Raw genomic sequence first — 24,512 nt, forward strand, 5'->3', positions numbered from 1 at the left:
TAATCAATAGATAAAAAAAAAAACATCAGCTGGGTATATGTGGCAGGCCTAACCAAAAGAAATGAAAAATATGCAAGATACAGTGTGGAAAATGTGGTACTTCAAATTAGATTTGAACACTAAGGTCTATTTTATTTAATGGCAATTATCTACAGCAGACTACTTCCAATTTTCTCCTACTTCACCTGAATTTAAGGAAGCAAAATCCTTCTCATCACACTTTTTTTTATTACAAATGTGTGCCTTTCATTGACTGAAGCAATATCATGTACCTGCCCCCTCCCATCCCTTTAGGAGTTCATTTCAAATGTGCTGAAATGAAAACACTGCAGGACACAAGTAAGCCTGAAAATGGTCACCATACTTTATGAATTGTATTTCTGGCTAAATGTTAAAACAGAACTAATGCAACGATACATAGCACAAAATCCTAATACAAACAGTATTATGCATGAGATAGGTATTTTCTGTCAATGTGACCTTCGCGCCTGAAATATTTTCCTCTCACGTTCACATTCCTATTTTTCCTTCAGTATGTAATCACCTGATGAATCAAATCTGTTTGCCTTGGACCTCATTGCTTGATGTAGGTCAAAAACAAAATCCTTCCTTTGTGTTTCCTGCTCTATTTACAAGTACAATGATCGACTTTCTACACACATTCTTGTGAGAAGAGGCTTCACTCTCTATGGAGACACAACATATAATTACACATATCATGTTCTAGAAATGAAAAACGTTCAATATAATTATTGAATGTAACGTTGACGAGCAAAGATGGATATTTCATTATGGCAAATACAGAATACTTCACTGTTGAAGGTTGCTCGTACAAAGAAATGGACAAATTGTGAACATGAATACAATGCAGGGATGTTTTCTTTTTTAACTAGTATTAATTCCTTGGTGACATAATAATTGAAAAAAACATGCATTTTAGGGATGAATACACACTTTTAAACCGTGTTACATTTATTTATTCGGTCAGTTTACTTGTTATCCCACTGCTTCATGGCCAATTAAAAAAAGCTGCTAAAGGTTTACAAACATTATAGGCATTGACCGTATTTTTCTCACTATTTAGCACAATTTTTAGGCTCAGCAGTTTATCAAGCAAAGATCTTGCCCGTTTACTCCTGAGCTTGAATTCTTGAATCATTCCCATATTGATACTTGACCACAGGTCAGTACTCATCACTTTCCCATGTCGATGTGTTCTATATTGAAAAGTCACCCAGATTAATTCGAGCTGGACCACAACAAAGGCAATATGGCTTTTAAGTTTTCTTATAACAAGTGGTTCTTAATGTAATTCTTTTAAAAATGTCAATCTTAATTATTTTGTCTTCAACAAGATAAAAAAAATGCAATTTATTCAAATGAAACACTTCAAAAAGCTATGTTACTTTCATCATGTCCAACAAAATACTTGTGATTGCTTTTTGCCAAACATTTCTCAGTACCCAGCTGTAGACAAATTCATTCATACATGTGCAATATTCTCTTCAGGGTCACATGGAACAACAACGAACATGGAAGCATGTGGCCGCCTCAGCAAGCTCCACGTGAGACATTACACAGGCAACTACAATTGGCTCACACAGAGTGACTAGATGTCTTTGAGGTGAGATGCTTATAGTACTGCTAATAGCCTTCTCAAAAAAGTATCATTTAATTTACCATTCATCTTATTCACATTTTTTTGTCACTAATACAGTTAGTTGCACCCAAATTAATTCTAGGATATCTTCACCTAAAAAGAATAGACATGGGACCTCAAAACTCAGGAAAAACATGTATTTATTTTTTGCAGCTAACTACAAGACCAGACGAGGGACACCCTGAAGCGGTGTCCAGCCAATCGGAGAAAAACAGCCATTCACAGCCACACTCGATTTACTGTGCACCCAACCTGCCAAGCATGATTTTGGAATCTGGAAAGAAACGGGAGTACCCACAGAAAACCTACACAGGCATGGAGAGAACATGCATACTCCATACAGGAAGGTAAGAAAGCACATTAATTCACATTGATACTAAATCTTTGACTTCCGATCCAATCCGATTTTTTTCTCTGTTTAGTTAATACCAATCCAGTGCAAAACCAATGCCTATATTTTTATACCAGGAAATATAATCTTCTTGGGACCAAATCCATTGCTGTCCAATTTTCCAAAAATAGTCGTATTGTTGAGTATTGGATGGGGACATCACTAGTTGATGTTTGAGTATTAAGGACAAGGATGTAACGCCTTACATACAATGAGCTTTCATTAAAGGACACAAACTATGTCCGCAACATCCTCATGCGCTCAATGCTATGTCAGCCAGGGACTGAGTATGCGTACTACTCCCTAGTGATCCCGATGTAAGTCTCATCTCCTCCCTTTTAGCGAATCATATGGTTGAATAGAATTTGCAGTTTTTGACTGCATAAAGAAAATAGTCTTTTTCGGGCTGTGTTATTTTGGTGAAAATGTTTTTCAGATCGAGATTCAGGAAATGCAAATTAAGACTGCAAATGGAACGATATCTAAAAGAGTGAAAAGTCTGATGTTTTAGATACAGAAGTGGGATGAAATACTTTTTTTGTCAGTATCTTTTGTGTTTTTATACATACTTTGTGTTTTATGACAAAAAAATCCCATCAAAATGCAAATGGGCCAATTTAAGATGCGGCAAATCCAGCAGTAAAGCAAAACTGACGGCTGACACAGCAAAGTATGCAAATGGTTGGCTGTTTGCCACTCTACCTTCCACTTCTGTGCTTCCCTATATTCTCTATCTGTCTCCTTGTGGTGCAGCAAGAGCCATTACCCAGCAGACCATTAGATAATAATATCAAAGAGTAGCTACAGCACAGCATTGTTTTGTAAACTTGGCCCCTATAGCTCTCTGCTGCTGGAGCTTTTAATGCAAGCTGCAATACTTGCCAATACTTGCTATTACTCCACAGTGTCTTTTGGGCAGCTTCCACCATTAACCTCCCCCAGACAACCACCCACTCCTCCTCCTCCTCCTCCCCCCAATTCCATTTCATGATTATCCAGCACCATGCTCCCTTGTTTTCACCACTCACCTGCCCAGCAATCCTCCACTCTGCTATCATTATGCCCTCCTTTCCCCTCCCATAAACACGACTCCCTTATCACCTGGCCCATCTCCTCTCCCTTGCGCATCTCTGTATTCCATCTGCCCTCTTCCCCTGACAACTCATTTTAAGTCACCCCAGATCTCCTCTACTCTCCACAAGGCTGTCACTTGTCCTCTCGGGCAGTTTGCCCTTTTAACTTGTTTAATTATGCACACACCAATACGCTTACAGTGAATACTTGATCCAGTCTTCCATCCAAGAATATTTGAAAACGCCAACCATTCATGATTTATAATGCATGTCCTTGTTAGTGTCTATAAGAAGGATGACTTGGGGCGTTAGGTGGTAAACACCCAAGACTAATCACCGGCCCAAAGCAGGGAATAAATCTACATTACTAAGACAATTCACACTGATATGGCCACTTGGCTACTGCGCACATGCTTGCTTGTGACAAGGAGCTGAAGGAGCAAAATGTAGGAACGCCAAAAACTGACATTCACACCCTGTACCCCCAAATTATAAAGCTGTGCAGATGTGCTGCAATCTCTGCTCAAGTCTCAGAATTTAAAAAAAAGAGAGAGACAATTCCCTCCTATCCCATTCCCCACTGCCCCATTTGCTTCAAGTCTTCACATTGGATACCATCACATCATCTCGAGCGTGTGGGAGAAGAACATCAGCGCCATTATCTCCCCATCATGCCTCCTCTAGTTCCCTCAGATCTTCAACGTGTTTTCCTCAAATGGAGAGTGGTAGAAACTGCGTAATAATCAAAAAGTAGAAATGAAGATATTAAAATGCCATACCTGTGCGTCTCCCTCGCCTTATTATTATGTCTCCAGGTATCTCCACTCTTGTCAGACCAAGTGCACAATCCCCTTCATTCAAAAAACGTGTGAATTAAATCCCACTCCTGATCAGAAGCATTTATCAAGTCGATGTCCACTTTTCAATTTCCCCTCTTCTGGCTGTCACTTTGGGGGCTTTTTGTGCCACGTGAGGAGAATCAGTCGAGTTTGGGTAAAAGAGGTGCGGTACCCACTGGGGGTGGGGGGCAGCCCCTCAGAAACCCAGCGCTCGCTTTTGATCGCCCCTAAAAGAGCAGAGAAAACATCGCAAACACCATTTCAGTCGCCCATTTATCGGCAAATCTCCACCAGAGCGTTATCCGTGGAAACGCGCACTTGGTTCGATAGACAATGACAAGCAAGGCAATGACGGCGAGGAGGAGAGAAAAAAAAGCGTGGAGTCTGATTCCTTGTCAAAGGAAAGGCAGCCGCGTGCTTTTTTCTTTCTTTCTTTTTGTCACCTCCCAGATCCAAGTGCACGACTGTCCCAACAGCAGAGTTCGGCCATTTGCAAGCTCTTGCAACAACACCCCTGAAGGAATGATAACCTCCCCCCGGTGGCGCTTAATAGATTTGGGATCCGCCACAAGGTTATCCAAAGGATGCTCTCCCACGGGTCGTTGCTCCTTTTCCGCCGCGCAAGTGACTTTGTCTTGACCAGGTCGTCTGTTTCAATTGATGGGAGAATTACAGTGGAGTCTATGGCGAGCAATATTGTAGTGGGGGGGTCGCTGGGACGAGCCTTTTGGTAACGGTCCGTCGCTCGGTCTTATTCCTGATAGAATGGGCTTCGTCCGCTTCGGTCCTGTGAGCGAGCAGCCTAAATGGCCCCGCCTGCAGTTACTTTCGCACAGTGCGGTTAGGTGGGCTTCGTCCCGGCAGCTGATGCACCCACACAAACGCCACAACCTAGTCTGTGTCCTCCCCCTCTATGAATCGTCCGTCTGTCGACAGTGAATTGACACAAGGCGATTGCCTGAAAGTGTTTTTTTTTCTAATAGTCTAAAAATATCGAACTTCAAATGCATTAACTCTATGTTTGCCATACACGGTAGTAGTACTCGGCGTCTAATTCTACCGGATCGTTTTTTTTTTTCAGGTAATAACAGGCACCAGGCAGGTGACACTTTGAATAATGGCCAGATATTTGCAGGACACACTGAGACAGGGAATTATTCACACATAACAAAGGGTAATTTAGAGTGTCCGATCAGCCTATCCTGCATGTTTTCGGGATGTGGGAGGAAACTGTATTACCCGGATAAAATCCATGTAAGCCCAGGGAGAACATGCTTTGGCATGTTCTCCCTGGGCTTACATGGATTTTATCCGGGTACTCCACACATGGGTGTGGGTGCATAGCTCTTCATTCTATTCAAATTCAAAGAAAAGCAGACAATACTTTATTTCGCCTGTTGGAGAACACACAAAATTAAGATACACTTGTTTAAAAGACTTGTCAAGATAATATGTTGTGTTAGCACAAAAGGTGGTAGAACAAATCACACTGCTGAATTAAGTTGTTAGATCTCTCAAGGGCATCGTCACAATTATAGAACTTGCCACTAGGGGATGTAGATTAGCTATGTTCCCCAAGTGATTTTTCTTTTAAAAAACGGCATGCACAAAATGACATTTGGTTTTTTGATTAAGGGTTATGCAGATGGAATTCAACCATGAAACAAACAAGGCTAGATTTGTACAATAATAGCTGCGATTACTGTAATCACAAGTACCCCAACACTGATTTTTTTTCTAAATGCCCCCCCCCTCCATTTTGCCCATCAGTTATCTAATTATAGCTACACATTGGGTAAGTTATGTAGAAGAAAATAATTTGATGATTGCAGATGATGAGACTTCAGAGATGGGGGGAAAAATGAAAAGAAAATATGTTCCAACAGTTATTTCTGTCTTGTTTTATCTGGCAATCAGTCGAACAAATACATTGTTAGCGTATACTGACAGGTGGGGGGAGTGAGGCATACGTATTTATCTGTATATTATGGAAAAACATGATAGTTTCATTTGTCACATGTATTAGTGTGTGATTGAATTTGAACAACCGTTATAACCATTCTAGCTATTTTGATAATGTTATCCACAGTCTAAATATGTGGTGGTTTATTCAATCCGCTGATGGGGAAATCATAGCTGCTTATTTTGAGATTTGGAAACAAGTTTTTAACCAAAAGACACCCGAGTGAGTATACCGTATTTTTTTCTTCATCCATGCTGTGCATTGGACAGATTATTTATAGATTTTGGATTAATTGTCCTATACTACCAACTACTATTGACCATAATTTGCTTTATATGGCTGAAAGCAGCAAATTTGCTTCAGCGTTCTAAACCTAGAAATGAGTTTGATCTTAAATAAGCAAATTGTAGCACCAAACACTTTAATATATACTTTTGTGAATCATAAACATGTAAAAAGTCAACCTGAGATTATGGCTTGTCATGTTGATGAAAAAAAAACAATTGAAAATAGATGGCACTTGTATGCATATAGTCTTTTTCTTTTTTACTTGAAATAATTCAGCAAATAAATATCATTCGATGGCAGAGTGATAAGTAAAGACTCATTGTGTTTGCCATGGAGATGATGAGTCTCTTTCCATTAATATTAGCTAGACTTCACTGATTTTCATGATCCATGTTGCTGTGAGCAGTAAAGTGTTTTTCTGGTTTTATGGTCACTGTTATTGCTTTCTTCCTTGACTTCGGTTGACTACACAAAAACACAAGCCTGAACTTATCCTTCACCTACTAGCAAGAATGATCAAAGTCATTTGTCATTTGATTCTGAAACATGATTTCATACTACATGTGTGACTTTTAAAATGCACTCAAAATTTTACTAGTTGGACCTTATAGTTTAATAATTCCTGAGAATTGCTATTATTATGTTTGGAAGTATGTTTCGGCTGTGAAATCTTACATCAAGTAAAACCCATTTTTGAAATTTATCCTTTTGATTTTATCATCATGGGAGAATGTTTTTGTTACTGTCACTAGAATATGTGTTAACAAATGAAGAGGTTAACTTGGAACAAAACAGAATAGATATAAAATGTGGTGACTGAAAGTTGGGAGGTAAAGAGTGGAAGAGGAAAAAAAAACTCTAAGAGCCGATTCAGCACCAGGGACAGCTCCATTGCGGGAATCAGCACCACAAGGCAGAAAAGCTTTATCCTCAGAGAAAAGCCAAAAGCGCTTCTCAACATGTTCTGATCTATCCCACTGTAATTCTCTTGCTTCATCCCTTATACACATGCACAGACACAGAGGAACACTTATGTGTATCCTTGTTACGTCCCCTGCTCCACCTTTTCTCACTTTACTATCTTCCCCATAACAAGGCATCCGTGCTTGCTTCCCTAACTAACCCTCCACGGATTGTGCTCCTGTCATCACTCCTCCAGGTGATTCAATTTGTGCCCAAACACGAGATACATTTCTAGATTGAAAAGGGTTTGGCAGGAACTTTGTTTTCGTTACCCATTCTTCGGAAATCACTTCCTAACAAAAGCCAGACTGTAATGAGGTGGAGTTCTGAATATGTCAACTAGCTGAGTGAGTTGTGAAGACCACAAAATATATTTTGTTATGAATCATATGTTAAATTATGTTGTAGTTATTAAACTAGCCTATAATAACAAACAATTAGAAAAATTGATTGAAGAACACAGTGTCACATATAGGCTACATGGCTTATATTGGAGCAAACACAAAAAAAATGTACATTTATTCTTTTACGTTTATGCAATTAATGTTTGGCTTATTGACAGAATATGATCAATTTGCTCTTATTACATTTGTTACTTGAAACCGCTGTATTTGGTCCTTTAGGTAAAGAGAGAGGATTGAATGTATAGAAAGATTTATCCATATCATCCATTTATTTATTCATTTTCTCATTTATCTTAGGTCTTGCACATCCTTGTAATGGTTGCGGGGGTTGCCATAGCTTATCCCTGATGATTTTGGGCGAAAGGCAGCCATAAGGCACGTAGAGAAACAGACGTCTATTCCTACTCACAATCATACTGCCACCAGCAAGAATCAAGCCTGTACCTGCCCCCAACGAAGTCAGGTGAGTGAACCATTCATTACACTATTAGGTGGCCTTATACAGCTCACCAGCTTTAAAATGGCAGCGGTTGCTGTTTCATGTAGGCGAATACATACAAATATGCAATATTGTCCAATCATGCAGATGAGCATGACAAAGACTGACAAACACACAGGGTTTCAAAAGACAAACATGGGTATATGAGAAAAGGAGTACCCGGAGAAGAACCACACAGGTCCAGGGAGAACATGCAAACTCCACACAGGTTGACCAACATGGTTTTAAACCCAGGTCCGCCATTGTGAGGCTGATGTGCTAACCACTCATCTGCTGAACTGCCCCCTAAAAATCTCACATAAATATAATAAGATAAAGTGTACTAAAGAACCCATTAGAGAAGTAAAATGCTGCTCATTTACTGATTATGATTGGGATGCATTACCCACCTTTCAAAAATATTTTTCCCCCTGTGTTTTCATTCTTAGAAATTTACCAAGTGAAGTACTCACTTGAAATGGATTGCCTTTACCGGCTCTTCAGATTAAGCTATGAGCTGTAATTTACAAATCATATTTCATTTCATTGAAGTGAAAAGTATCACAGTTGGAACGTGAGTTGCTTTGTACTGTAAATTCGGCTTTTCAAATGTATTGCATCGTCGAAAGTGTTTGAAATCTAAAGCGGCCACAGTGATTAAGACTCACTTTTCTAATTAACGTGCATGACTCTCTTTCAGTAAAAGGGAACAGAATAACAGAGCCAATAGAGAGTACCGAGACTGAGAAAACATAACTGAAGGAAACGTATTGCTTTTAAAAATATTGGCACGGAAAAGTATCTTTGTCAGATGATAGAAAATCATCTTGTTTGCCATAACTGTAAAATACATAATTGGAACACAGTCCTGTTAGTAACTCATTTGACATGAAATCGATACTGCAACAAAAAAAAAACCCTAACAACGTAGTGTCAGAAGTGGGATAAAGACATGTTTGTAACTGCAAAATATCAAATGGAAAAAGGTTTATATTTCTACCGTGAAGAGGAAAAGAAAAAGAGAGGGAGTCAATTGGGAAAGTGTGGCAACATTGTATACTATATTGAATGGAAGAACACTCCCTAAGCAGAGATATGCCAACAAGGGCTTTCATTTTCTTATTTTGAATTCTTAACACTGTAAATGTAGTACAGATCATTGAACACTAAATCCAGTCACACTATATACAGAACACGTTATCATACACTGTTATAAGAAAAAAATGGGGTTTCAGCCCTGGTATTTCCTTTGACTGTATTTCATTGACAGTGAGTTAATTTATTTATTTTTTAACGATTACAATATGATGAGTGAAATAATCTTGCAAAGGTAGTACGTATATGGGTTTATTTAAAAATTCCAGTACTTACAATGATGTAAAAAGGGAAAAACCAATGAAAGACACACATTTTACTGATTCCAGAGTACGTATGGCTGCCAAGTGATTTTATTTCAGATTAACCAGAATTGAAGGAAAACAGCCAAACAACAGCTTGCCCTATGATCGTCTTTGAGCTTACTCAAGAAAAACCTCTGACCCAAAGCATCATGGGATTTCCCTGAGCTGTCTTAGGCAGACATACAGTATATGTGGAGTCTTGAGCTCAATATGTTACTTTACAATGCATAGTGCTAGAATAACAAGGTTCACCTTTCAAACTCTTAATCAAAGCAGTCTTTTTTTAAAATTCCAAATCAGTAAAAAAGTGAGTGCCCCTTTGTGCACTTTAAAGTGAGTCTGACATCAGATTTTGATTATTTTTATTTTAAATTGATGTTAAGTTGAAAAAGGCTAGGACATAACTTTGAGCACACTCACTAATGCATGACCGATTAGTAATTTATCTTGTTATTATTTAGGTCTACCTTGTAGCGGTGATATGAATGCTGTCCGTAATGTTTCAGTCACTTCATTTTACTATGTTAGTGAGTCGAATTGGCTCTTTGTTTGCCCGCCTGTCTATTTCTGTCAAGAGAAACAAACAGGACTACCTTGATTACATATGCCCTCTAAAAGTACCGGTTTCTGCACGCAACGGCCACTTTTGTTGAGGTATACCTGTCCACCAGCTCGATAACTCAAATTTCCAATCATCCAATCAAATTACAGAAACTCAATGCATTCAGGCATGTAGACACGGTTAAGATGGTATGCAGCTATTCATCTCAGCAACAGAATGGGAAAGAAAGGCAATTTAAGTTACTTTGAACATGAGAATGGTTGTTAGTCCCAGACGGGCTGGTCTAAGTATTTTAGACACTTCTGATCAAGAGTGATTCTCATGGGTAACCATTACTAGGGTTTAGAAAGAATAGTTTGATTAGGAGTAAACTCTTACTGCTGAGCGGGTCCGATAAAAAAAAAACGAAAGAGCCTTGTTGGTCCCAGAGGCAAGAGGAAAATGGCCAAAAGAGTTCAAGTTGATGGAAGTGACACCTGCTTTGTCCTTAATCTGGGTTACACACTACACATTACTCCCATTGTTGGCACAGTCAACTGTACACATTTTATCTGTTCTATCGTTCACAGAACTGGATGATTTCCCTTTTTGGCCCATTTCTTGTGATACCCAAGAGAGAGAGTTGTGTGTGAGAATCCAATTCGATCAGCAGTTTCTAAAATACTCAGACCAGCCCATCTGGAACTAACAGCCATACCATATTACTTGCTTTGAACAGCAGCCGGCCATCTCGACGATGTCCCTGTGCCTAAATCTTATACTTGATTGGCTAATTAGAGATTTTAGTTATCGATCAGATTATTAATGTGGCCAATGAGTTTCTTCCTTGTGAGTTGTGTGAAAATAGAGGGGTAAATGCCATAGCACTGGAATTTACTAAAGAATATTAATAATGGTAATACATAATATATAGAGTATTTAATCATTGAAAGAAGTATAGGGGGGGGGCATTGGATGAAAGTAGAAAACTTCTACTATTCAGTGAAAAGGTGTTGTGAGTGCATACAAATTGACATCCTTGTAACTTTAGAAATTCAAACATGCATCTCTTAACTATGAGACAGACAATAATTATACATACCAAACGTCAACTATTACTTTTGGTGTGATTTTAATGGCACAATTGGCTCATAAAAAATATACATTTTCCATCAAGTGTTCGTTCATTCATTCATTTTCTGTAGCGTTTATTCTGTCTGGGGTCACAGTGGGTCACCCTGAATTGGTGTCCAGCCAATTGCATATTCCATCCATCACATTTCTTGTGTATTGGCTCTATTACGCCACTCTGAGTTCATTTTACCATAACCCGAAGTGAACCGTACAACACATGATAAATACTGAAGAGCCCTCTACTGCCGATTTCTTTAAAGATAGATAGTAAATAAAAATCAGGCTCACAATAAGGGTGGATATTTTTTTTATACACATGATTGAACTCAGCTCAGACTGAGCAAGCAGAACAGTATGCGAACAGAAATAGGTGACACTGAGGAACTAAAGGTACGGCGTGACAAGTATGTGAGATGCCCCTAGTGCTCCAGAGGGCTCTCAGTCCTGCTGTGTTCACCTCTGTTTCGTGCTGAGGCATTCTGTTTCATGCCAAGCGGGCTAACTGCAGTCTTATGCTCCGTTGGTGCAGAACGTCAACTGCATCTGCTACAGTGCCCTGCCGCCTTGTGTGTACTGAGTGGATGAATAAGTGCAAAGATAAACTGAGCGAGAGAAGGAATGTAATAGGAATGCTGCAATGAGGCTGAAATTGAAGAAGGGGTTTAGACATTGCCTAGTCACTGATTCACGGAATCTAAAGAAACCTACATTGTATGAATAAAAAAATGCAAATGGATGATGAAGAAAATTATAGACAAGAATAAAGCACGTGGAGGGGGGTAGAAACAGACAACTCTGTCACAAAATGGCAGCGATTTAAGGTCCATTGGGCCAGGGAGAAAGGCTATTTCAATCTTCAGTGTTCCAAGTGAATATTAGAGGAGCAAAATTAAAGCTTTGATTAGATTATTAACAAAAACATGTGGAAATGTAAGATGATTTTCTTAAACAATTTTCTAATGTAAAACAATGTCTAATGCTGGGAAATATTTGTTTTTGCTGAAGAAACACCAACATTAAACAATACATTTACACTCGCGCTCATACCAATGGACAATTTAGAGCCTACCATACAAATGAGATGTGGGAGGAAATGGGTGGACCCGTAGAAAACCCACACAAGCATGAGAGGAACAGGCAAACTACGCACAGTAGTGTGTGAATTCTCCCACATACTATTTGTTTTGTTGTGAATCATGCTTGTCAGTAAAAATAGAAACGATCACCAATCAAAAAGTATTTATTGAACCTTTGCTGGCCAACCTTGCCTCGCCTGCAATAAATTGGATCTTCAAAGTTATCTCAACATTGCTGGCTACCTGACACAGCAAGATATTGTTTTCTTCTAAACGTGCTACCTGACGTGAGTGACGTCATGCACGATGAAATAATGATAGAAAGATCACATATCCACTCTATTTCATCTACAATGGCTTCAAACATAAAGAACCTCAAAGAAATATACCATAAGATTGATGGTAATTCTATTAATGGATTTGTTTCATGTCAAGTATAAAAACATTTGAGTTGAGCACTCTTTGTCTACCTTTTTAGTATTTTTTTTAATTTTTTTATAGATATTTGTTCAAAGTATTTGGAGTAATTATGAGAAATCAGTTCTAAAGCTGCAATGTCTCAGCTATCACGCAGAGAACAACAAAAAAGTGGATAATGGATTGGATGTTTTCTTTGTTTTCCGTTGATTTTTTTCCTCTCTCACTCATCTCATGACTGATTGTGTTTTAATTTCCATCTGTTTTCATCACCCTCTTCCCTGGTGTTAATCAATCAGATTCCCTCATTCCCTTGTCCAGGTGTACCTTGTTATCTTGACAGTTTGCTTGTATTCAGTTCCCTAGTTTCTTTCAGATTTAGACAGTTAGAATTTAGATGTTGTCACTTAAGTCCTGTAACATTCGTGCCAGTCCTTTCATATTTGCTGTAAGGGTGATTTCCAAAGTCTTCTTTTTCTGTTGCACATTGTTTGTTCCTTCTGCCTTGTTGTCTTTTCAACTTGTTTTTCTTTTAAACACAATAGGAAAACGATTCTGTAAACTGGTCACCAGTCAGTTGAAGGGCACAAACGGAAACAGACAACCAACCACACTGCCACTGAGTGGAAATTGATCTCATGCTGCATGCACCAAAGTCAGGTAAATGAACCACTACACCATCAATGACTACTACCATAACCATTAATAGTGTATTTATATAAATAAAAAAGAAAATAAGGAACAAAATCCCTATAGAAAATGTAAAAAAAACTTTAAAAAAGGATATTGCTGCATGCACAGATTATCTAATTATACTACTAAAGTGGCAATTGTAGATACTCAAATATCAATAAAACAAAACAACTAGTTCATGGCAGGTACATATAAATTTAGCACTTGTGACTTAATGTCCTTGCTACAGATGTTTTGTATGGCACAATTAAATTAAAGTAGTATTTTCATGGTTTCCCATTTGTTTAGTTTGTCCCCTTATATAAAACTTGATTATCTGAGCACACATGCATATCATTTTATAACTTTTCTACCCTCCTTGATACACCATAAACACGATGTGGCCTGAAGAGCCTGACAACTACCCTCAATTAATGCTTATGTATGTATCTTTCCCCCAGATACTTTATCTTTCCTCCCACATCCATAAAGACTTTGTAGGTTAATGGTTGGCGCCTATGTGAGTTTAAATAGATGTTTATATGTATGTGATGCATGGCGACCATTTAAGCGTGTGCTCCACCTCTGGCCCAAAGTTCGCTGTAATGCTCTAAATCCCCTCGACCCTGAGGATGTGTTGTGGAGAATAGATTATCTCCAGCAGGCAGAGCATGGATGAGTCTGTGCTTAGCCTTTTACCACAGCAGCTGGCCTCTTGAATATGCTCACAGGGTTGTTGCTTTTACGCATGCTATTGTCTTTAGCTGATAAGAAGAAGTGCTACAGATGAGCTAATCTAAGTCTTTAAAACAATCACATTATACTAGACTTGTGGCATTTGTTATTAAGCCTTTGGCTGTTTGGTGATTAATATGCAAGATGGTGGCATTAAGGGGGTAATCGTGCTGTTGCACTTGTTATTAATATGCACCATAAGGTTGCAGTTGCACTGTGCTCGAGCTGCGAGCTGTGATGCCCTGGGAAATCCCTGCTGCTGACCTTTTGCTGACAGAATGAAACCTGACACGGACACATGCATGGTAATGAGCGTTGTGAAGAGAGCAATAGGAAGAGTGAGAATGGCAATCTCCAGTCAAAAGTAAGGGCGTTGGAGTACAGGGTAGCAATATGGAAACCAAAAGAGGAGAGTTGTGAGTGCCTGAAAAAGAAAACAGGGAAAGGTTATGATTTGAGAGCTCAAAAAGCAACTGTATTCTATAACTTTTGGAGAAGAGAAAAGCTGTTCTAAGGTGAATTGATTTTATTCCTGAATAGGATGGAAATGGAGACCAACTAGGGAAAGCATAAATTGTGATGCAATGAGACCACAGATGGAGAGAACTGCTAAAGCTCTTATAATGTCGAGGGCAGGTGTTTGCTCCAATAAAAAAACTAAACAATGGGATAAAAACAACAAAAACAACAACAACAACAAAACAATATGATTCCGATAGGAGATATAACCAGTCAACATAGAAAGAGTGGACAGAAAGTGAAAGGACACAATAACAAAAGATTAATAATGTATTGTTGCAGTTCACTCACAGCCCTATTGGTGCAATTTAATGCTCTGGCAAGTTCCAATAAACTTCTATAGGATAAACATATATTTATGAGTTGTAAGTGGACCTTGGGCAGACAATTTAACCCCCAACATATTCAATATAAAAATATACAAATAAATGAGCCTTTTAAAACTGAAGTATTCTCCTTTGTAGAGATGTTCTATCTGTTTCAACGCACATTTAGAAGTCGGAAGCATGTGTATGATTAGAAAGGTTGTGGAATGAAAAGTTCAGAAAAAAAGCAAGTAGAGGGCAATCAGAAAAGTGAACGTGGCCAGACTGGCGGCCTTGTTGAACCAGTGACGGATAGGAGTAGAAAGAACTGTTTGTTTAAAAGAGGAGTGAATGAAGTATGGAGGAAAAGAAGAGAGAAGTGAACCACTAAGGATCAAGGCCAAAATGAGAGAGCATGATGAAGGACACCAGGAGAGGGGAGGGCCGTCTTAGAGCAAAGGGGGTAAGGGGAGGTTAGGATTGGAAAAATAGGGAATGAGATGGGGCAGTCATGGAGAGGGGAAGAAAAGAAAAGTAGGAAATTCGAGGATAGAAGATAGGATTAGAGGAGGGTTGGAAAGAGAAGAGAGAGGGAGAGCCATATGGGACAGGAGATGAGACAAAAATGAGTTCCATTTTTATCCAAAATAGAGTAATCCCACACAAAACTGTTCAGATAAAGGGAGTTGAAATGACAAGTTTAGGAAAGTAGCTTTGACTTGCTTATGGAACACTGAGTGAAGGTCTGCGTATTTCAACCAAATCCTTTGAAGCATGAATATCAGCATATAAATATTGGCATTTACAGGTAGAATGTTATTAGTATCTTAAATCTTTGTAAGGTATGACACATTGGAAAGACATATTCCACAAAAAAATTAAAAAATAATTTAAAAAAACTGTTCTAGAGACTTCAATTCCCAATTTAGAGTCGTAGCTTGTAGTTTTACTTGTACTTGTGTTTATGAAAACCAGCCCTGAGATTATGATACAGTTTTCAAATATGAAAACATAACCACATATAAATTCAACCTAGCTCTCATTGTAGAAAGGAAAAAAAACTGTGCATGAGTAAGAACCTCATCCATCAGGTTTTAAAAGATACCACAGCATCTTTTAGAAAGAAAACTGTGAGTGGGATTGCTTTTCAGTACATCGTGACCACTTTGGCTGACATTACTATAGGATGTGAATGATGAAAGAAAGGACATATTGAGGAGGAGGAGATCGAGAAAGTAAGCAAGACATGAGGTCAGTTGCTGTTGGCATGTAAAACTATCTAACCTAGAATTGAGTAGCATTTGGAGGGAAAAAATGGAGCATGAAGAGTAAAAGTAGATTGGAAATGAAAAAGCAAAATCAGGCCGGCCCGCCAGTGCACTATGATGCTTACGGAAAGATTTGTTCCCCATTTTCATCAAATGCAGTGACAGGTTACAGCTCTCCTAAAAGCCACATCTGGCGGTAGTGTTCTTAAAAAGGGGTGCCGGATGGTGTATTCCAATTAGAAATAAAGGTACTTAGCATTGAATACATATGACCCCCACCTGTTACACTGCTGGGCTCACTACTCTATTAAGTTTTGTCCCATCGTGTCGTACTCTGTCCTCATTTCACTTCCTCTGTCTCTCTCAGGAAAAAAAAATCTGATCTGACTTCAATTAAATGTGTTATAGTCATACAGTTGAATTTTAATTAAGTTCATATTGGAATATAATGTAAAATAAATAAGATCAACAATAAATATGTTGACTGTTGTCAATGCCATCATCCTAAATTTAAATCTAATGAGGATTACCAATTGAGGTGAAAGTAAGGTAAATGCAAACTCTAAATTCAATGAAGTTGGAACATGTGAAAATCCTAATTTCATCAGAAATTATAAATGAAAGTTAAACTAAGCAAAATCCTCAAACCACACAGGAATGAGGCTTGCTCCTCTGAATGTGTGTTCCTCTGAGTTGGCACAAGTTGAATGTTTTAAAAATTATTATTATTGTTCTTATTGTAATTTCCTCTGGGCCAAAAAGGGAATGGAGCATCTGGATTGCCATAAAAGTTCAAAGGCCCACATTGGTATTGATGTGAGATAGTGCTTGGAGCATTGGTAACTTGTGCGTCTGGGAAGGCAACAATAATGCTGAAAGCTAGATTTTTTTCTTTTTATGTGTCACATCAGCATGGCTCCATATAGTGAAAGAGAGCCATTACTAGACTGGCCTATTAGAAATCCAGACCTATCTCCCATGGAAAATTGCAATGTTATGGTATGAAGTGTTTTACCTAGTGATTTTCATTATAATTGCTTGACTAATGTTAAAGTATAGCAGATCAATGCTGATCTTGAATGGTCTGGACTAAAAATTCAAAGTAAGGCCAGACGCAAGATTGCAACAAGACCGAGACTATTTAGAATTGAGACGAGACCAATGCCTTAAAAATATGGTCTTTACAGTCTTTGAAAGTGACATTGTTTTATGTTAGACAGGTAAAACACTCGAAATTGCCCCTACGTATAAGTGTGAGCGCGAATAGTTGTCTGTCTCATTGTGGTCTGCGATTGGCTGACCGCTGATTCAGGGTGTCCATAATTAGGCCCTGTTTCTCAGTAGGGAGAGTATTCTTTTCTGGACACATATTGGAAGTGCAGTCGGCCACTGAAAAGTGTTTATGAGCAAAAATACAAATATCCTGTGCTGGATGTGAATACCCACACTTTTTTAATTAAACATGAACTCAACAATACTTAATTGCTCAGTCGTTAACTGCGATGACAACCCTGATTAGTCAAATAACTCCGACATCAACATGATACCATGTAATCAGCTTGTGGTCACCTAACACAGTAAACAGAGGTTCCTATTAATAATCTGTCAGTGTGGTAATTAGATGTGTCCTCAGCACTCTTAGATTGTCCTATTAATGATATTACAATAACCAATGTCTAGTGAATGTCGATGCACTTGACCTTCTGTATGATCTATTTATTTTTCTTCATCATTAATTGATCCTAATTTCTCACAAATTTTGTTTACACCTGGTATTGCAGTTGTTTTGTTGGTGCTTTATGACCAATATCGTCGACGCTCAGTGTTTTCGGTGGTGAGTGAGCGGTGGTGGCTATACTCCAGCACCCCTCGCGACCCTTGTGAGATTAAGCGGTTCGCAAAATGAATGAATAAATGATTAATACATAGACATCATAGACATGCCATAGGCCTGGGAAAACTAAACATACATTTGTGGTGTTCCTCAGACAAAACATTCCCCAATGAACTTTCTAAATCTAACCTTTATCCGTACCTGTTTCTAAATATAGTGAGCAGTCAGCCAAGAAAAATATATACGAGTTATTTTCCATATTTTTTTCAAGTCAAGCACCAGTTAAGTATTCAAAATTGTTCACGTGCTTTTACATAACTTAACTTTTTCCTCCCATACTTTTAAAATTCCTTTAAAAAACGGTCATTTATATGTCAGCTTTCATTCAAACTTAGTATGAGGCTGACAACACATGTTCATGGTTCACGTATTCATGTGTGTGGGTGAATTGTTACTACCCAGCCCACAGATTGCATTAAAAAAATTATGAAGATATATTCAGCTAACTTGACAGACTTAATGCTGAAGTTCAGAATATTCTGACCACTATTATTACATCACAGAGCCAACAGTGCTTGCCACCCAACAGCCCACATAAACGAGAATAAACAGCAGGGAATACTGGGTTTTAAAGCACTCTTGTGCCCCTTAACAAAAATTGGTAACTGCTAATAGACTTCAACTCATTAGTATTATTACATTTCACGAACTAGCCATGGTGGACTTTTGGCTATGGCATCCAAATGGTATTGTTTGGCTTAGTGTGAAACAAACAAAGAATGCATAACGACAGCGGACGACTGATGTGAACAGCATATCATTTAAATAAGATAATATGCATAGTGATACATTGAGAGTCACACATTTCAGCACCAATGCATAACAGCATTGAGGGAAACTTAAAATTATAAATACTGAATAGATGAGAAAATACTAGTGAAAATTACTAGTAATTTGAAACAGCTAAATCAATCACAACTCAGAAAAAAAGACCACAAAATATCACAATATGTTTATTCACTTGAATTACACGTGACATATGCATTCTTCTGATACAAGGAAATCCTCAGAGGATGAAAGATTTCAGAACAAATCATCTGCACTGGATTAAAGCCTTAATATAAGGCATTATTTGTGAGGAAAAACTGAAAATGAGTATGTATGAACATAAAAGGGTGTTTGTTGCAGACAGAACATTTCCCCCAAATTCTCACCATATATGTTCACTTTCCTTGGGAGCGTTGTATCACTTTCATTGCACTTCTCCTCATTGACAATAAATGCACTCTGATTCTTATCCTGTCTTTCGCCTAAAGTAAGGTAAAATAGAACACGGTATACACACCATCCTCCTGGATGGGTAAATCAATGGATGGCACAAAAGCTGAAGGGGCGACCATTGCTATAGGTATTAAGCCACTTCCTAACATATGCATGGCAGTTGACAGAGGAATGCAATTGTTGATCTCAAAATTGAATAAACTCACAATTGTATAACACTGATAATGCTATAAAATTATCATTATAGTCATAAAAATATCCTTCATGAATATATATATATATATTTTTTTTTTTTTACAATCCTGCAAGTGAAAACAAGGCAGCGTTCAGGGAGTACTCAAGTGAAAAAATGGCAACAATAAGTATTTTTCATATTTTGATTAATGTTTAATGCTGCATGTGTCTGTTTTAATTTAGCACAAACCATCCCTATCCTTCCATAAAATGCTAGTGTTTATGAGTGAGACTATAACTCTTATTTGTATTCTAAGGCGGGGAATATGGAATTCAAGAAGCATGCATCTTCAAATATAAACTTCGTTATTTATTTCCTCATATAATTAAAATTTTACTCAGATCAGTAATCAACAGCCTTCTTTGCACCAGGAGAAAGTCATATAAAAAAAGAAATAAAGACATCATTTACATTTTAACACATTGCAACATTTTTTGATTCATTTGAAATATTTTACTAAATTTCAACAAGATGGCTGTGTTTTCATGACTGATGCAAATCTGGCTCAATATGAGAATGACTCTCCACTGGCTTAATTGTCAATGCAGCAGGTGCATCTCAAAGGACACACCATTGGTTTGCTGCCTGGAAAGGCCAGCTGAGTCCAGACTGATTTGCCAAAATGGCAAACACCTGCAAAAAGCTTTGTGCTTGCACATGAATTAAGATCTGCTATGGCGCAGAAAATGTGTTTACAAAAGTTGAGGGTCATGTGTTTTTGTGTAAAAAGAAGAACAAAGTGAACAGCCTGTCTGTGATGCCAGCATTATTGACCACACAAACAGGTACTCATTTAATACGAATACTAGAAAAACTATTCTGGATATTGCGTGAAACCTTTACAGAACACGGTTAAGCACAGCCATCGGGAGGTCATTTAGGGAATTATAAATTGTATATTGTTTTATTTACACTTTCAATGTGCTTTAATGTACTTAATATCAATATATTTTGCAGGAATCCAAGGGAGCTCTGATATAGATTTGGGTGGACCGGCAAGAGAAAAGGTTCCTCTCTGGCTCCGCTGATCTTCGTCATTTGTGAGTTCATGAACAAATTAGCTTATGATTTTCCAGTCATGCTATAATCAACACATTTGAATTACTTTAATAACCTCTTAGGTCCCTGAGCTAAATTTCCCTGCTCGAGTGCATTAAATTGCTGTTTACCTGCATGAGTGGTGACAAAGCATTAGAATTGTCTATTATGGTTAAACATTACTGGTTACAGACTATTGCACTAGCTCTCTAAAAAATGCAACTCATTTTAGTTTAACTCCTCTCCAGAGGTTTGAAAGATAGACATAGTGTTTAAGAATAAAATGGTAGGATAAAATCCATCTGAATAAACTAAGTAAAATATGTATGGAGTCCAAGGTTTTCAGCAACCAATTCTCCACTTTGAAAAGTACAAATATTAATCCTGATTCATGCAACTTTCCAGCAGAGTACGACAACACACTAGACAGAGTAATTTTCTCAGGTTGTAAAGATGTGCTATGTGTCCAAGTATTTTTTCTAGCTGAAAGCATGCTACAGGAGTTTGGTGAATTTGACAGATTGCAATGACGCAAGCCAGGCAGTTTGAAAAACAAGCGACAGTACTTATAGACACACAAATAACAAAATGGGTATATTTACTATACCATAATTATTTCCTTTTCAATATAGGCTATACTGTTGGTCTCAAGCATTGTTAGTCCAATTGTTGGTGCCATTACACTGCAAATTCTAAGATTTAAATGTATTATTGTGTCAACAGATTTGAAAAAGGTGCATGTATTCCATTTATTCAGAAGAGCCCAATACATGACAAACCTTTGAACATTGAAAGTATTTTAGTTCTAGCAAAGGCTTTGTCTGATTCTGAATTGCAGAAGAGCAGTTGTAGATTTAAAAAGAAGTAAGAAAATATGCTATACTTGCTTCAACAGTGCCCAGTTCATCAAGCACTACGGCATTTTCAGAGCACTCTGTCGATTCCAAGGTAAGAACTCAATGTAGAGTTCATTTAAATTACTAGTTCTTAGTGTTTTTTTAAATTATGTGCTTTTGTGGATTCAGGGTGTACCAGGGGGGTCTTTAGTAACTATTTCAAGGTCCTGAGCTGCTTAATACGAATGAAGAGGAAGGAATTTAGTGTTAATGATAGCCATCTTTTTGTGTACCTTCTTTCTACGTCGACGTTCCATAGCAATTTAGTGTATTTTTCTTTTTTCTTACTTAAAAAAAACGGAGTGCCGCCTCATGGTGTAGGGGTTCACTTGTCTGACTTCGGTGCAGGCAGGCATGGGCTCAATTCCCGCTGGTGGTGGTATGATTGGGAGTGTGGGTGGCCTTTTGTCTCTTTGTGTGCCCTACGACTGACTGGCGACCAGTCTAGGGTATAGTCTGCCTTTTGCCTGAAGACAGTTGGGTTAGGCTTCAGCAAACCTTTCGAGGATGGGCGGTATGAAAAATGAATGCAAAAAAATTTAAAAAATGGAGTGTTGTGGCTTTTGGGAATTTATGGTACATTGCCGAAGCCAATGCATTGATTGCTCTGACCATTCTTAATTAAAACTGTGAAATAAAAATACTTCCTTGGTGCAAATAGATTGCATTGTTACAAATCAGCAGGTATCTAGAAAAAAAAACTTTGATTTGAACAATCCCTCTACTCTAATTAAGGATAATACTAAGGTAATGACACTTTAAGTTCCCCAGTCTCACTTGAGTTTACTGGAGTGACTCCTATGTGGTAATATTTAATTAAGGTGACCCCACCGAAGTATACATAATTACAAATCCTTTGTAGGAGAGAGCATCCTTGAAATTAAGGGGGAAAACCTTTTACTTCACAGCAGTGATTCGTATCCAATCTTTTGTGGCACCTGTGAAAGACCATCAGTTGTACTTGCCACCTGGACTGATCCACTCCGACTTAAATAAATACAAATCTTTTAATGTGGATTGGAAGATTTCAAGAAAATGTTACAACTTTTCTTATTTTGGCAAAATACAAAATTGTGTACTTTGTGTTTGCATCAGTATACAATTTTATGAGGACCTGAGTTGTTTCCTCTGCATCTGTTCCCCACTGTATTGCGGTGTGTGTATATACTGTAGATAGCTCGACTTCAAAAAGGCAACTTGTTGTGGCAGCTTTGGGCAGCCTTGTTGCTGCAGCGTGGAAAAGCTCCGTGACAATAAAATGGAATCGATGCCAGCCTTACAGCTCAGGCTGGCAGCGAGAAAGAGAAAATCAATTTTAGTTCCTTTACCTGAGGAGAAGACAGCTTGATTGTTCACAATTTTAAATCCTCTTTTTTTTCTTTATATATAATGTACACCCTAATATTTTTTAACTTTTAAATTGGCCAGTGCTGTTAACAACAGCTTTTTCTGTAGGCTATGCCCCTCAACTCCAAAAACCTCCAAACTTTCTCCGTTATTGCCTATCCTCACCTGTCTTCAGGATATGTATAACTTGAGATGGCTGCCAGCCAATCACAGTGAAAGGACTATATTGATCATTTATGACATCTATATTTGTTAAGTGCAGCTAAAAAGTGGCACGAAAAGGGTAATAATATATGAGTCCATTAGTCCCTGGGTGAAGTAAAAATGAGCAAGCCTTTAACTGTCCACCTTAAATTAATATTTCAACCTGTCAAATTCCATGATCAAAATGCATGAGAAAAATGTTGGACTCTTTCATATCACTCTTTCCTCTTGTCACCTGCCTTCTTTTGAATAATGGAGTCGCTGAGGTTGCACAAGTACGTACTGTTCATTCGCCTAATTTCAGGGAGAGTGTTCACATTCAGTGATGGTCTGAATATGAGTGTGAATAATTATCTGTCACTATACAGTGTGTGTCTGCAAAAGCATGACAACTTTTCTCGTGTTTAGTACAGTTTTTGTCTAAATTCAAATTATGTTTGGATTAATTCCAGCTCACTCACTGAGCAGGATAAGCAACAAATAAAATACTAGATGAAGAGGTCAAATGGATTGTAAAATTCCTCAAATTTTGTTGCTACTGTCCATTCCATAAATTTTGTTTTCTTTTTCTATATCTTCCTGAATCTGCATTCATTGCTAAAATGATTCTGTTACTGATGTACCAAATTTTCATCTCCGCCCAATACTTGATACTTGATTAAAAAAAACAAGATCTTTTATTGGTATGCGCCACAGTTCTTAAATTCTTCACTTTTCTTTCTTTCAAGGTCGTATAAATGTGTGATTTCTAAAATGTTAATCTCAGTCCAACAAATCTAAAACATTCAGGCAAGCTCTTTTTTTTGTTTATCTGTAGCAGTGTGCAGTATGTTTGCTCTCCTTTTTTAGGAACAATCACAATGGATTTCAATGAGACTTCTGAATTATTTATTTTATGAAGCAGTTTTTATCATTTAAAAAATGTATGCCTGCTAGCTAGAGGAATTAAATGATTCATTTGTTTCTTAAATAATTCCTACTTATGTGTGTTCCAAATTGTTCCATTTTTCAAAAACTTGCCTGCAGGTATCAGACCAACGGATATAATGGTGTATATAGATAATATGTGTGCCATAACAAATTTATGTATGCCCTTTGAGCTGCGCTGTGGTCGTCTATGACTAATCATTTCTAGATCGCTGGGAGGGAAGACTTAAGGTTTCACTCACTTTGTTCTTCGTCTTGGTAAGAACCCAAACTAAATTGGTTCTCCTCTGTTTTTTGTAAATGCCTCAGAATGAAATTTGCTGAGTATATAATAGAGATGTTAGCACATCCATCCTCAGAAACCATTTTTGAAGATGTTTCAATCTATGGGTTGTTTAGTTGAATGGAGATTTATTGTTGCCCATAGTTTTTATCCTGTTTCTGGGTTAATGGAGTCAGGCTTTCATAGTTTATTTTAACATGTAAGATTTGTTGGAATCTTTTATGCACATAAATGTACTCTGGTACAGTTTTTTTTTACAAAGAGTCAACAGTTGCCTACAGTACATTGCTGATTAATCAACAGATATGTCCATATAACTGAGCTATTGAATTTGCATTGAA

At 37.8% G+C, this 24,512-nt stretch overlaps 1 protein-coding gene and 1 long non-coding RNA gene across 3 annotated transcripts in view; one reads left to right on the plus strand and one right to left on the minus strand.

Annotated features, from left to right (window-relative positions):
• LOC144200051 (leucine-rich repeat and fibronectin type III domain-containing protein 1-like protein) overlaps window positions 1-4,880 on the minus strand; it is a 68,824-nt gene extending 63,944 nt beyond the window's left edge. For both annotated transcript variants that reach the window (XM_077721940.1, XM_077721938.1), the window contains exon 1: window positions 3,904-4,880. The gene's annotated coding sequence lies outside the window, so the exon portion shown is untranslated. The remainder of the gene's footprint in view (window positions 1-3,903) is intronic.
• On the plus strand, window positions 1,836-20,519 carry LOC144200055 (uncharacterized). The gene is made up of 4 exons (XR_013327029.1): window positions 1,836-2,007; window positions 7,879-8,044; window positions 13,173-13,287; window positions 20,434-20,519. It is a non-coding gene; the product is annotated as an uncharacterized LOC144200055 (long non-coding RNA).
• Window positions 20,520-24,512: the final 3,993 nt, after the last annotated feature.

Source organism: Stigmatopora nigra, chromosome 8, assembly GCF_051989575.1.
Source record: "Stigmatopora nigra isolate UIUO_SnigA chromosome 8, RoL_Snig_1.1, whole genome shotgun sequence".
Lineage (NCBI taxonomy): Eukaryota > Metazoa > Chordata > Actinopteri > Syngnathiformes > Syngnathidae > Stigmatopora > Stigmatopora nigra.